Genomic DNA, 13,367 nt, shown 5'->3' on the forward strand with positions numbered 1-13,367 from the left:
TAGGAAAGGACAGCGTGGCGTGTGCCTGCTTCACGTCTGCCTTGTCTGCCTGCACTTGCCACCACCCAAACCCACTTGTTACCCACTGTGATTCAGTACAGTCTTGGTATTTGATTTGTGATATTTTGAAGATTACATTTGGGTGTAAAATAGCGCATGATTTCCAATCAGGATTAATGAATCAGCCTGCTTCAAACAAGCTGGATCGGATCATCAGGCAGAGAGATTTGAATATTATTATTAAGTCAGATCTGGAGGGACCACATGCAACAATTCCAGTAACTTTCGGAAAATGGCAATCCAAATAGAAAATCGACTTCTTGCATAATATGGTCAGTTTAGTCAGGACCACTTTCGTCGAGGAAATCTTCATTGCACCTGCATAAGTTACATTTGGCGTTATGGCTCTGTTCTCGGACCTCCCTGCCCTTCCACATGCATACGTGGAAAGAGAGATCACACCTTTCTGTCCTTCCATGTGCCTACATGGAAATCTTAAGACAGGGAGAGCAGCAGCAAGGCCCCCAAAGGGAACAGAACAGAGCGGGCATCAATGACAACAGAAACGTAATTGAATAAATCAAACACAGTATGAAAAAGGGGGAGCTGGGGTGGAGGTGGGTTGCAAAACGACTTGCAGAGGAAGCAGCCGAGGAAGGCAGACTGAAACAGCTTAAATGAGGAGCCTTGTTTGAGCTTTGCCAACGAATGTGTTGAAGAGAGTCAGCTGAGCCATCAGCTGATGTGGGCTGGCTTTGAGATCAGCAGCTGTAGCTGTCAGGTGAGCTGAGCTTGCCTGAACTAACGTGGCCTGCCTGAACTAACGCTAGGCTCAATGTGTGTGAGGGTGAGGAAGTATGCTTGTACATATAATTTACATTAAAAAAGGCTGAGGTTTTGGCACACATTCAAGGACAGGGTAACTTACAAGTAGAGGAAAGTCAAACTATTTGGCACAGAGCATGCTGCATAAGCTTCATGGACAAATTTGTCAGAGGTTTTTGCTTTTCTTTAGCAATACAAAGATAGCCTTGTTAACTTGACAGAAGGTGTGCCAGGATCGAACCTGGGGGTAATTCTTACTGTATTGGTTTCAATTGACATGAATATTTAATGGTGAACTTCTCTTTTCAAGTTATGTTTTAGGATAGAGTGCTAAATTCAGGTAAGGTTCAAAATACAATGGTGAGGGGAAAATTGTGATTTTCTGGTTTTGACGTTCAGAAACATACAAGGGCACGAAGAGGGTTCACTCAAGAACAAAGGCAGGGGCATGAGCGCAGTGTGGGGGCCTGGTGGGCGCTAGCAGCCCATCCTTCTAATCCCAGTTAAGACAACCCCGGCAGGCGAGTCGACACAAAGGAGCTTGGTCCAGTGTTAGTGGAATTAAAGCAAAGCCTCTCCTCTGTTGTAATGCTAATCCACAAGACAATGATTATCTGCAGGGCAACATTGCCACGGTGCTAAACATGGCTCAAGAGTGCCTCAATTAGGGCGCCAATTGCCAGAGGAGAGCAAAGACTGAGTGAGGCGGATGATGCCACTATGAACGAAAAAGAGGCTGGGTAACAGAGGCGTTTTGTTATTTCAACCGAGTGGCTGGGTCAGCTTTCAAATAGAGGGGTAAGCTTACAGATGAAGCTTGACCCTCACAACTTGACCTTGGCCAGGCCTGAGCCTCTCCATGCTGTAAAAACTTCCCCACTTCCCTACTCACACTGGGACAAGTACCTTTATAGTGAACATGTAATTAGCTCTCAAATGCAGACAGGGGAGGTTATTCAGTGAAGACTATATGGTACCATTGTGACTCTTAAAAACACATTCTCGATGCTGCGCATGTGGAATGATGATAAGTGAGTATGCCATACAGGGTTGCGGTTTGCCTTATTCTTCCTCTAATGCGACAGCACAGCAGTTGCACTGTTTTAGTTTTTGTTAAAACATCAAGAGTTGGAGGACAACCATAACACTGGATTCATCTATAATAATCCTCAATTTACTCCACAAATCAAAGTGAGGGGGCAAAGCCCTTGCTATGTGTTTAAAGCTCTAGTCTGAGTTGATGTGTCAACTTCAATTCTTTGCTGTTGTCACAAGATCAAAGAAAAGTAGACAAAGAAATAGGCTAGGGAAAGGCTGTTTTCTGTTTCTGGAGCAGCTTGTCACACTGCAATTTTACAGATGCATATTTGAAAACCTGATAGTGGGGCTGGCATAACATGAATGTCTGCTCAATCCACATCAAACTTACCCCTCGGCCACCAACAAAGACAGGAAAGGCAAAATGCATCCAGTTCAGAGAACCTCAATCTATTATATACAGTTCTCTTTTCTACTGCTTCCATAAGGCATGCTTCATCTTTTTTTTGGTATATGGTCAGTCATTTTCTCTTGCTCCCTTCCTGTCTGTCCCACAGCTCAGGCAGAATAATAGGCCTTGGACTGCTGTGTCATCTCATTGAGTCCTATTAGGGGCTCTTATATCTGACTGGCATGTTGTTACTGCTCTCCCAGAACACAGCTAATACTGAGGAATTGGTCTGCCAAGTAGGCCCTTTTAAGTCCCCTCTGCATTTATGGCACTGGTAGTAGGGAGCAGTGGGGTTGTGGAGGACTATGCTATGATAACATAAATGGAGAGGAAAGGGGAGGAAATGACACTGTGTGCTGCAACAGCCCTTGGGCTACATGACAACCATGTCAGATGCTAATTATCTCATGCTGGTTCGCCAAAGGCTTTGCCATAGGTGAATGCCAGTACTGCCACTCTCACAAATGCTTAAGGAGGACTGAGGGGCATCATCAAGCTTACAGAAGCAGCCAGATGCATGATCGAAAAGTGTTTATGTGGCAAAGCACTAAAGATTTAGTGTTGCAGGGTTGTTGGTACTTTCCCCTTCTTGAAAATCATGGAGCCTAATGACACATAAAAGAAGAAGCAACTCTTCTGAAGTGATAAAAGCCCACACTATCCTCTTGAGTCTCAAAATCAAAATTGTGAGGCTCAGGCTGTCTCCCCACATGTAACCAGCTGAACTATAGATAAGCTGTATCTGACCCATCTTTCAGAGTAGTGTTGGGCCAATTGACAATAGCTATCACTGTTGGAAGTGCAGAAACACGTAGGTCACTCGCAGTTGTACTGTGGTGGTACAGATTGGCGGTGCTTCACTCACACACTATCTGTGACAAGTACCGACAGTGGTTTGCAGAGAGCACACAAACCAACAATGGCCAAGTTTAATTTGGGCCTGTCATCAAGTTACTTAGTTATCGCTTATATGACACACCAGCATCAACTAGTAGTGAGAAGCTGTGTTGCAACTGTAGGACCACAACTTTGTGCAGCAAATTTTGTAATTATTTATTTTAGATGCGATGTGAAACCAAAAAAATCAATTTTCCTCTTTTTGATGGAAGGCCCCTGGCAACCAATGAGGTCCATCTTACCTTGAGAGTAATACAAGTTACTTTTCACTAGACATGCACATTACTTCTATGACCTGCCCTAGCAACCAACAGATACCCTCCATCTGCGCTGTGCAAGGGCTAAACATTTCATATTGATGTCTCAGTATCAAAAGAATTCGATAACTGTAAACGCAAAGCCTGCAACATGAGCATTATAAATTCATTTCAGAACTCAATCAATAGCTGAAACACTGGGAATGAGAGTTTTCTGGCACGCAGAACTCCTTAATGCACAGAAATACCATTAAGCTGCACAACTGGACATAACTGAGAAGTCCAGTGGGAGATATTTCCACAATCCTCAAAGAGGGGAAGCTCCCCGAAATGATTTTAAGTCACATCTTTTAAGTTATTTAACCTTAAGTCTATTCTTCAAATGCATTGCAACTGCAAAAGTAATGCTGATAAATGTTTCATCCACTTTTTGACCACCCTGATTCTCTGCTGATGTCCGTTGGGAGATATGTGAGAAAAGAACTAAAAAGAATAATCCACCCCCAGATACTCTTATGCTGCTGAAAATCATCAGTATTCACTGCAGGAGTTATTCTGCAATTGTTATAATTACTATTTTGTTGTAGCCACTTTCCTTCAGCCTTCCTTGTCTAATTCGACTTCAGTTAGTGATTTCTTATATTTCCCAGAGTGCTTTTCAACAACCCCCAGAGAAAAGGCCTGACAAGCTCCATGAAACAGACTGTTAACTCACCTGCGGGTTATAGACCTATATGTAGGTCTGAAGATTATATCATACCTTTTTATTTTGTATTCAGTCAAGAGCATTGTGCTCTGATGTCTGAACAAGCTGTAGCTGCATTGCATTCTGGTCAGTAGAGGCTACATACTGGTTAAATTGCTGCCACGACCTGGTTAACAATGTATTTATGACTTATGCGTCATAATCTACAAAGAAAGTGTTTTTGTGTGATTCTGAGGGGTGGATATGGAAACCTGAAATTTGAGCTTTAAATTGCTAGATGCAGGAAAATATCACATTACACTCTCTGCAGGAAGTAGGAAAACTATCATAAAGCAATTAAATGGTTCAAGAAACGAACCCCTACTATTATTTCCTAAGTGTCTGAAAGTAGATTTTTTTCCATACAAGGAATATTTATTAACACCTCTTAAAGGGACTAAGTCAAGGATTTGGCAGATGTTTGCAACTTGGCATTGGGAGGTTTATCTCTATTCTGTACAGTGGGTGTTTGTGTCTGCAGTGCCTGAATGCAGATTTCACTGTATATTCACAGCGTGGCTGCTGTTTGACTGCTACCCTGCTGTTTTCCTGAGCGCAACGCTGAGCCAGGTGACAGGACTCCTGCAACGGAAATCCAATCAGGCCAATCCTCCACGATCCCTCACAATCCTCTCAGCCGGCGCCCTACACCGCCGACCATCAGTAACACACACTGCACATGCCACACGCACTTACAAGGAACTCTTTGATAGATATGGAGATGGACACATGCACATTAACCACCTCACCTCCTGTGCACTTGGCACAGACTTTAGGGGGATTAGTGCAAAGAGAAACACTGACTCTCCTCGAGCTGCGAGCACTACAAACTGTAGCTGACCCTCCATTCTGACCTCTTAATGGAGGTCACAGAGATGAATTTACCCCTTGGGGATCAATAGAGTTACAGCAAAAATCCACAAACACCACCCCCACCATTGCAAACAAACCCTTCAGAAAGCAGGAATGGCACCAATGGCATAAATAGACCCCCACATGTGAGAAAAATAATGCAGGCCTTTCATCGTCGGCCAAGTCCCACTTTCCACGGGCCCTGGGGTTGAACCCTCTCTGGACTTGCGTGGGGGTCAAACGCCGGCCATCCAGTCCTGGACAGTGCTGGATCAGATACCACTGGCTAAATGGAGGCCATTCAATAATTCTCATGTGTGTGGGCAGAAGTGGAGTGGCTGCTGGGAATTTGTGCTTCCTGATTGAAATAGAATAATATCCATAAACCCCTATGTACATGCAGGCCTGTCACACAACCATTCTACCCAAGAGTGGGAAATGCACCCATTCTGTCAGAGGAGCTTTTCTATTCCTATGTGTGTGTCTTTGTGGGCTTGTGCCCTCCGTGGTCTGGCCACAGAATGAATTTGGGTTATTGTCACTGTGATCCTAATGGCCAGCATCTGGCTTTCTGGCTCTCTTTTTTATTTTCTGGGGTGGAGAGAGTGAGGGGTGGAGGGGTGGGAAAGAGGTGGGTGATCTGGCTGCTTGTGCCTCAAGCTGCGCAGCTGTCCCAATTACTACCTCTCTCTTTTCTCCTAATTTCCCCTCCATATGCCTCTGCCTCTTCTGCACTCCAAATCTCTGTCCCATCCATCCGTGGATGCAACTATTATGGGTTTGTACTTTCAGGAGGCTATAGAGAGCCCTTTAGAGACTGAAGTAGGTTTAGATCCTGTTTTAAGTCAGATGCTGTGGGGTATATAAGATTCAGACAGTGCTGTATCTTGTCAGGCAGCAGAGAATTCTTAGCAGCATCGCTGAATCCCACTAGTCCTCCATCTCTGCTCTGATCCTGGCCTGAGCTGTGGACTCAGAGGGAATGACACGGCTGTTTGATGGGCCATGGGTACAGTGCATCAGGGGATTTTGTGGGTAGGTGGGTGGTTGGTTGGCAGGGAGCATGTGGGCTGATTGTGTGTCGCACAGTAAGCTGCACACAACTTTTGATGAGCTAAAAATTGTCAGTGTGTCATACCCATGTGAGTTTAGTTCCTTGTGGAGAGGAGGCACTACAAACTTCACTGCATCTTTCTTTCTTCTTGATTTAGAGCCAGTCACTCACAGAGACAGTAAAAAAAAATGACTACGGATATATATAAATATATTCTGTCTGTGTTATTATTCTAGTTATAGAAATTAATACAAACAAGGTTGACACAGGAGGCTGTGCAACAAGGGGCAGATAAATGCCTCCTTCTGGAAAAAGAAAAAATGGCAGGATAGAATTTAAGTGGTGCATGTGGATGGGTACATGCCTATTTCTAGAAGGCTCCAATGAGCCAAGAAGAAATGTTGTAAGACCCACTTCTCAGCTCAGGCTGTAGGAGCAATAACTCCCCAAGATAGAGCAAAAGCCAGCACATATGAGCAAGTGAACACACACACACACACACACACACACACACACACACACACACACACACACACACACACACACACACACACACACACACACACACACACACACACACGCGCGAATACACATCCTCTCTGACGTGAGTGCACTGCCGGTTGATCAGCCTTCCTGCAGGGCCCAACAGAGCTTGGGTTGTACACTCTTTGAGGGGATGTCCAGGTCAGGATCTTTGACTGGTCACAGCATCACTAAGAGGGATAGGGCACACTCAGAGCTTCCCCTCAACCCAAACACAGCACACATTCAAACTGCCTCCAAATCCACCAAAGATAGCTCTTACACAAATCCAATCTGATGCCACGTGCCTATCGGGCCAAGCTCCTATTGTGCCTGTCTGATCGAATTCCTCTCCAGACCCCCCTTCTTTCACCCTGTCTTAAGACATTCAGTTGAGTAAGACAGGTAGACAGGCATAGAAACATTTGGACGGGCAGACAGCAGGGCAGGCCTGTTGGGGCCTTTTCTTTTCCTGCTGCTGGAGAATGCTATCAGCATGGATCAGGCTAGCCTGCTCAAGCTGAGCTCCAGCAGCCTCATTGCCCAGCCCACATTTCTCCATGGAAACCTGCCCGACACTCGCCCTGTGATTGGCTCATACGATCACTAGACAGACACTCTGTCTTACAATACAGATAGTAATGGCCCTCCGGCAGGATGAGAGTGATGGCACAAAGGCCTTTTTCCTACAGATTTTGCCCTTTAGAAAGGCTGCATTCTGCAAGCGTATAAGAACCTAAAGACCACAGGTATGTCGCTGCAAACAACCTGCAGGTGCGCGGCGCTACAGCCCTTACCCTAATGTTCAAGACATCATTAAGATTCTCCAATCATTGCCATCATTAAGGGTTCATGATTATTTTCATATCTCTCCACTGGTGTTTTTTAAAGCCTGGAGGGCAGAGGGGAGAGAAAACAGACACCAAACTCCAGTCTCACATGATAAATGCCAGCAAAATGCCAAAACTGGTTTTACAGTGATTGTTCACTCAACCATACACAGTAGCCGTTATCCTTTATCTTTCTTTTCTTCACAGACCGACTCTTTCATAATAAGGCTCAGAAATCAGTGGGTGTCCATGTCCTCATACATGATCATTTCAATCTTTTCCTTCCTCAAAGCAGGAACAACAAAAGCAAAAGCTTCTTTTCAATGACTTCTGCTCTATTTATAGTACATTGTCTGGAATTTGGGGAGCAGAAAAACCCTAAACAGAGATAAACAATGCAAACAAAACAATGCTACCAGATGAGCCTGCCCATTTCGGTAGCATTGTTACTGGAACTCGTTACAAGCATTGCCATTCCATGCTTCTTCAGTTCGATGTTCTTTGTGTTTGTAGCAGGAGACCCCAAAACTGGGAACATGTCTTCAAAATGTGTTTGTTTGTTTCCATAGCTCTATTCAGCCTTCTCTTCTCATCCGTCTGACGTTCTCAGGATATATCTGGGACAACAGGGTGCAAAAGGGGGATGTATACACACACTGTACACTGAGCCAAAACACTGTGATGCTTGAAATTAGAATGGCTTTTCATGCAAACAGAGGCGGGTTGCTGTGCAGGTGACAAGCTGGTATTGCAGACAGAACTGAAATGAAAAACAAATCCAAATGCTATTTTAAATAAAACTCCACTTGGCGGCGGATTGTTGCACTAAACCAAATAGAGAAATGCCACATGACAAATGTGCACGGTGTTAAATACAGATAAAATTACGGAATAAGTCACTGCCCATTTTTGCTTACTGCACTGCATCTAACCTCTATGGCAGAGCAACACTAATATGTTTAATTAACTCATTAGAGAAAAATGAAGACAGGCAGTGGCATGAAGCATGGAAGGTGGAAGCACAAAGGGCAGAGAGAGAGAGAGGGAGAGAAATGACGGAAGGGGAAGGAGAGAAAATAGATCAGCTGAAGTGCAAGAGAGAGAGGGGGGGGGGGGTACTTCTCTGGAAAGCAGTCTCCTGTATTATAGATGTGGTATTGTTTGTTACAGCAGGTACATGGGTGCAAATGCAACATTTGTCCAAAACAATCAACTCACCGAACAGAAACAACACAATCCGAGAGTCCTTCCTGCAACGAACATTCAAACATGCCATGTGAATTTCAAGGGCGATTTTGAGTGTTATGGCCACTATTGGATTTAAGTGCTTCATCAAAAAATTACGCACACGCAAATGAACTGCTCTAAAGTTATGATTTGCACTTGATACAAATGTGTCCACCCATGGTTACGCCTATTGATTCCAAAAATGACAAAGCCCACATCAAAGCAAATTGTTGCCAGAGCGCTTTACTATATGTAAAATAATTGGCCACGGACACTTTAAAGCAGTTAATATTCAAATACGCGTCTGTCTGAAGCAGCACGGGCCCTGCCACTGGAATCCGAGCCTGAGCTCTCCTGCCGTGGCACAGACTGCTGTCGCCGCAATATATATGGCTGTTTACTTATTCATGAATGGATTAGGGCTACTAACTCAGTCAATCCACTTCCAGTTACCAAGGCTGACTTTATTAGATAACATTAATGATGCATTCGTTGTCTATAGGTGTTGAGTTTCCTCCCTTGTCAGCAACTACAATTCAAATGAGAACACAATGGATATTGGCTGCAAATGGATCGAAACTTGGGGGATAATTGTGGTGCTACACGACACCACGAGCGAATAATTTACTGTCAGACAATATGCTGTCAAAGAAAGAAAAATCACCTTGTGCTTCACAGGGCTAAAATATGTCTTTTAATATCAGCAGCGGACGTTAAGTGATATGAAACAGTTGAGCAAAAAAAAAAAAAGAGTCATTGTTTATCGGTATCACAAATACGCACTTATTTTTCACTGAATCTGTCCTGTTAAAGAAGATTTAACCAGAGACTTCCATCATACTGTTCACTGACATGCAATGGTTATAGCTTCAGCTCAGAGACAATGACAATATTACAACCATCTCTATACTGAGAGTTTGCAGACTGAGCTGCACATTCATTTAAATGCCAATTTCTTTGTTTTTAACCACACTATGAATGCACACATCTTCGAATGGGAGCCCCTGCTGGGAACTGAACCTTTCAGCCTCACCAGCACGAAGTCGGCTGCAGCTACACTGAACACAGACCCACAAACGCTGTCTGTGTACTGGTGGTGCCGCCATTGACTGTACATAATCATCAGGGTTGAAAAGTGTGTAACGGTGTGTATATGAGATGATGTACTTACAAGATACTGCACTTCCTTTCCACTGAATCTGTCCTGTTAAATAAGATTACACAGGCACGTACATGATGCTGTTCCCTGGCATGCTTTGGTTTCAGCTTTACCTCTGAGATCATGACAATATTACCATCATCCATATACTGAGAGTTTGCAGACTGACAAACACTGACTTTATCAGGACCAGTAGACATCATGGAGACCAAAGCCTTGCCCTTATGAGGCAAAAGATCATTTTTGATGTCCTGGTTAAGGTTAGAGGTAAGATGTGAAGCGTGGTTAGGTTAAGGTTTTGGATCAGCACCAGTAGACCTCTTGGAGACCGAAGCCTACATTAGGTTAAGGTTAGGCTTAGGTTGAGGTTATAGTTAGGTTACAGTTAGATTAAGGGTTAGAGTAGATCATGAAAACACAACTGTGTGTGTGTGTGTGTGGGTGCATGTTTGTTTGGTGGTTTTTTGACCGTTCTAACATAAACACTGACCTTTTTAGAACCAGTGGCCCTCATGGGGACCAAAGTCTGCTGCTCATGGGACATTTCTGAGGTTTGGGGTAGGATGTGAATTATGGTCACGTTGAGGTTAGTGTTAGGTTACAGTTGGTTAGAATAATTCATCTTCCGAGGTCATGGAAACACAACTATGTGCGTGTGTTTGTGTGTTTGTGTGTAGGGTCTTTTTCAGCATAAACAGTGATCTTGTAGGGACCAGTAGACCTCTTGGGGACATAGGCCTAGGTTGAGGCTAAGGTTAGGTTACAGTTAGATTACGGGTTAGAGTAAGTTGTCCTCTGAAGTCATTGCGACACAACCATGTGTGTGTGTGTGTGTGTGTGTGTGTGTGTGTGTGTGTGATCTTATCCAGCATAAACACTGATCTTGTAGGGACCAGTTGACCTCTTGGGGACCAAAGCCTAGGTTAGGCTTAGGTTGAGGGTAGGTTACCGTTAGATTAAGGATTAGAGTAAATCATGGAAACACAACAATGTGTGTTTGTTCGTTGTTTACCTCTTTAGGACCGCTCTAACATAAACACTGACCTTTTCAGAACCAGTAGCCCTCATGGGGCCAAAGTCTGGTCCTCATGGGACATTTCTGACGTTTGGAGTAGGGTTTGAATCATGGTTACGTTTAGGTTAGGGTTAGGCATGCATGTGTCATAGGTGCAGTTGGGGAGCAGGTTCTGGTTGGGCTGTCTACAATGAATGGAATGGAAAGTGAAAGCAAGGTCCCAACAAGGATAGCTGTTTGTGTGTGTGTGTGAGGAGATGATGGGGGGGGGGGGCACATCCCTCTGGTTGTCCCGCGGTGATGGAGGTGAGACCCAGGCCGAGGATCATCACCCATCACAGGGACTTATTACGCATTAACCACACCTCTGGACACCGCAAACAAACGCACGCCTCTCGCAGAGCGGGTCCTGACGGGCACCAGCAGCGGTGCACCGAGGCTGAAACACAGGCAGCTTTGTCCGCTCGCCTCGCATCACACACAATGACGGGGAACACACCGGAGGACACACACGCACACACACACACACACACACACACACACACACACGTTGTCAAACACCTCCCGTGTGTCATGTGTCTCTATGTCCATATGTGTGTGTGAGGGTGGAGGTCATTTCTCTCCCATTCAACTCCCAGCAACAGAAAACAAACGCAGCTAGCTTACAGGCTACATGCTCCTAGCGCCGTTAGCCGTCAATAAAGCTGCCACATTAAACACCCACGTTCACACCGACACAATCCAGGGGGGGGGAAGCCTCCGCTGCCGCCGCCGTCTGCACCGGGGGCTTCCGGCAGAGCTACCCCGCTCTTCACGCACTGCGAGCCGGGGGTTGTTTTGAAACACTTGCTTTTTCTTGGCGCGACACGGACGGCAGCGGAGGAGCCAGTGTATGAGCGTGTATGTGCGGGAGGGATGTGAACGTATGTGAGCAGCAGACATCCACCCGGGAGAGGAGAAGCATCGCGCTGAGGAGCGGCGCTGGTATAACGGGACCAGACGTCCCTCCCCTGCCGCGTCCGCTATCTGGGCACCGCGGTCCCAGCAGCGACGCAGTCAACAGGCCGGGATGTAGCGGCGGGGAAGGAGCCGCTGCCTCCTCCGACGTTTCCGCCATGCACGACGGTTTTTTATCAGCATCGACCTACCTTGACGGGGTTCGCCGGGGTCCGGCGGCCGCACAGATCCGCCGCTCCGGGGGTAAAATAGAGGAGAAAAGGCTGCGGCGGAAACAGAAACTGGAGGAGGGGAGCTGGGGGTCTGTGAATCCGGCAGTCGAGGCTGCTCTGTGGGGATCTGCTGCTGGACGGCCGGTGTCAAGGAACAACACGGAGGGGACACACTGCACTTCCTGTCAGGAGCTTTCAATGTAATAGGCTGCATGTCACTGAGTGATGACAAATAACAGGAACAACAATAAACTTTATTTGTAAAGAACCTTTCGTACAAGAAGTGCATCTCAAAGTGCTTTACATACAAAAAAGATACAAATATAAACATGTTAATGTTAAAGTTTAAAGAAAGTGCAGGAAAAGAAATGACTGTGCTTTTAGGTTTAACGCCAAGTTAAATTATAGGTATGAATATATATATTTGCTTGTATTTTTGGCAGATTTTTATTTTGTTATTTTGAGTTATTACTCGGCCATATAAATGTATAATAAATAAACCTTCTCATTTTGCACTTGTGAGCAATCCAAGTTATTCAGTATCAGATGTGCCTTTAACAGATAAATACATTTTCACCCAAACCTCCTCTCCATTTATGCCCAAACGGAAATAATATATTAAATTAAAATAAGTAAAGAAATATAATTTAAAAGATCTGATCCATAGGCCCATATCATAAGTTTTAGTCTATTTTCTTGCCTCTTGAATACGAGGCAAAAGTACTTAAATACCTTATATATGCTATATAAGTGAATACATACATTTTTTTTATATTTCTATAGATTTCTTAAATGTTTTGCTTGAATGCCACATATATTTATTTCACCTCTTCTTTTTCCTAAATACCCTACATTTGCCTCATGTAAAACGATGAACTTGTGTTTTGCTGTGATTTATTTTGGAGGGACGGCGGTGAGCTTCCTGTCTGTGCCTGCCTCTCGCTTGACTCCGGCTGCTGCAGACCCTGGTGGTGGTGGTGGTGGTGGAGGGAGCAGTTGGACGGTGTTGAAGCTGCAGTGCGCGCACCAGTGTCAGGTTGTTGTACTGCATCACACCGACACAGACCCGGGGGCCACCGAGGCGACGGAGGGCTCGACATCCCCCCCCCCCCCCCCCCACCCCCAGGATGGATGACACTCTCTTCGACCTTCAGACTGAGCACAGCAGAGCCACATGTTACCTGCTGATTCTCCAGTCATCTGATAAGAGCCTCTCCCATAACTTGTTGCATCAGTCTCTATCTCTCTCTTCCTCTACATAGTCATCATTCCTTCTCATTTCATATCTGATGAGACAAACAGATGATCTTGATAAACCTGTGGGAA

General features: G+C 45.1%; 1 protein-coding gene across 1 annotated transcript in view; it reads right to left on the reverse strand.

Moving 5' to 3' along the window:
• fut8b (fucosyltransferase 8b (alpha (1,6) fucosyltransferase)) overlaps positions 1–12,200 on the reverse strand; it is a 79,799-nt gene extending 67,599 nt beyond the window's left edge. The window contains exon 1 of the mRNA XM_034579937.1: positions 12,021–12,200. The gene's annotated coding sequence lies outside the window, so the exon portion shown is untranslated. The remainder of the gene's footprint in view (positions 1–12,020) is intronic.
• Positions 12,201–13,367: the final 1,167 nt, after the last annotated feature.

The sequence above is a fragment of the Hippoglossus hippoglossus genome, chromosome 24 (genome assembly GCF_009819705.1).
Source record: "Hippoglossus hippoglossus isolate fHipHip1 chromosome 24, fHipHip1.pri, whole genome shotgun sequence".
Lineage (NCBI taxonomy): Eukaryota > Metazoa > Chordata > Actinopteri > Pleuronectiformes > Pleuronectidae > Hippoglossus > Hippoglossus hippoglossus.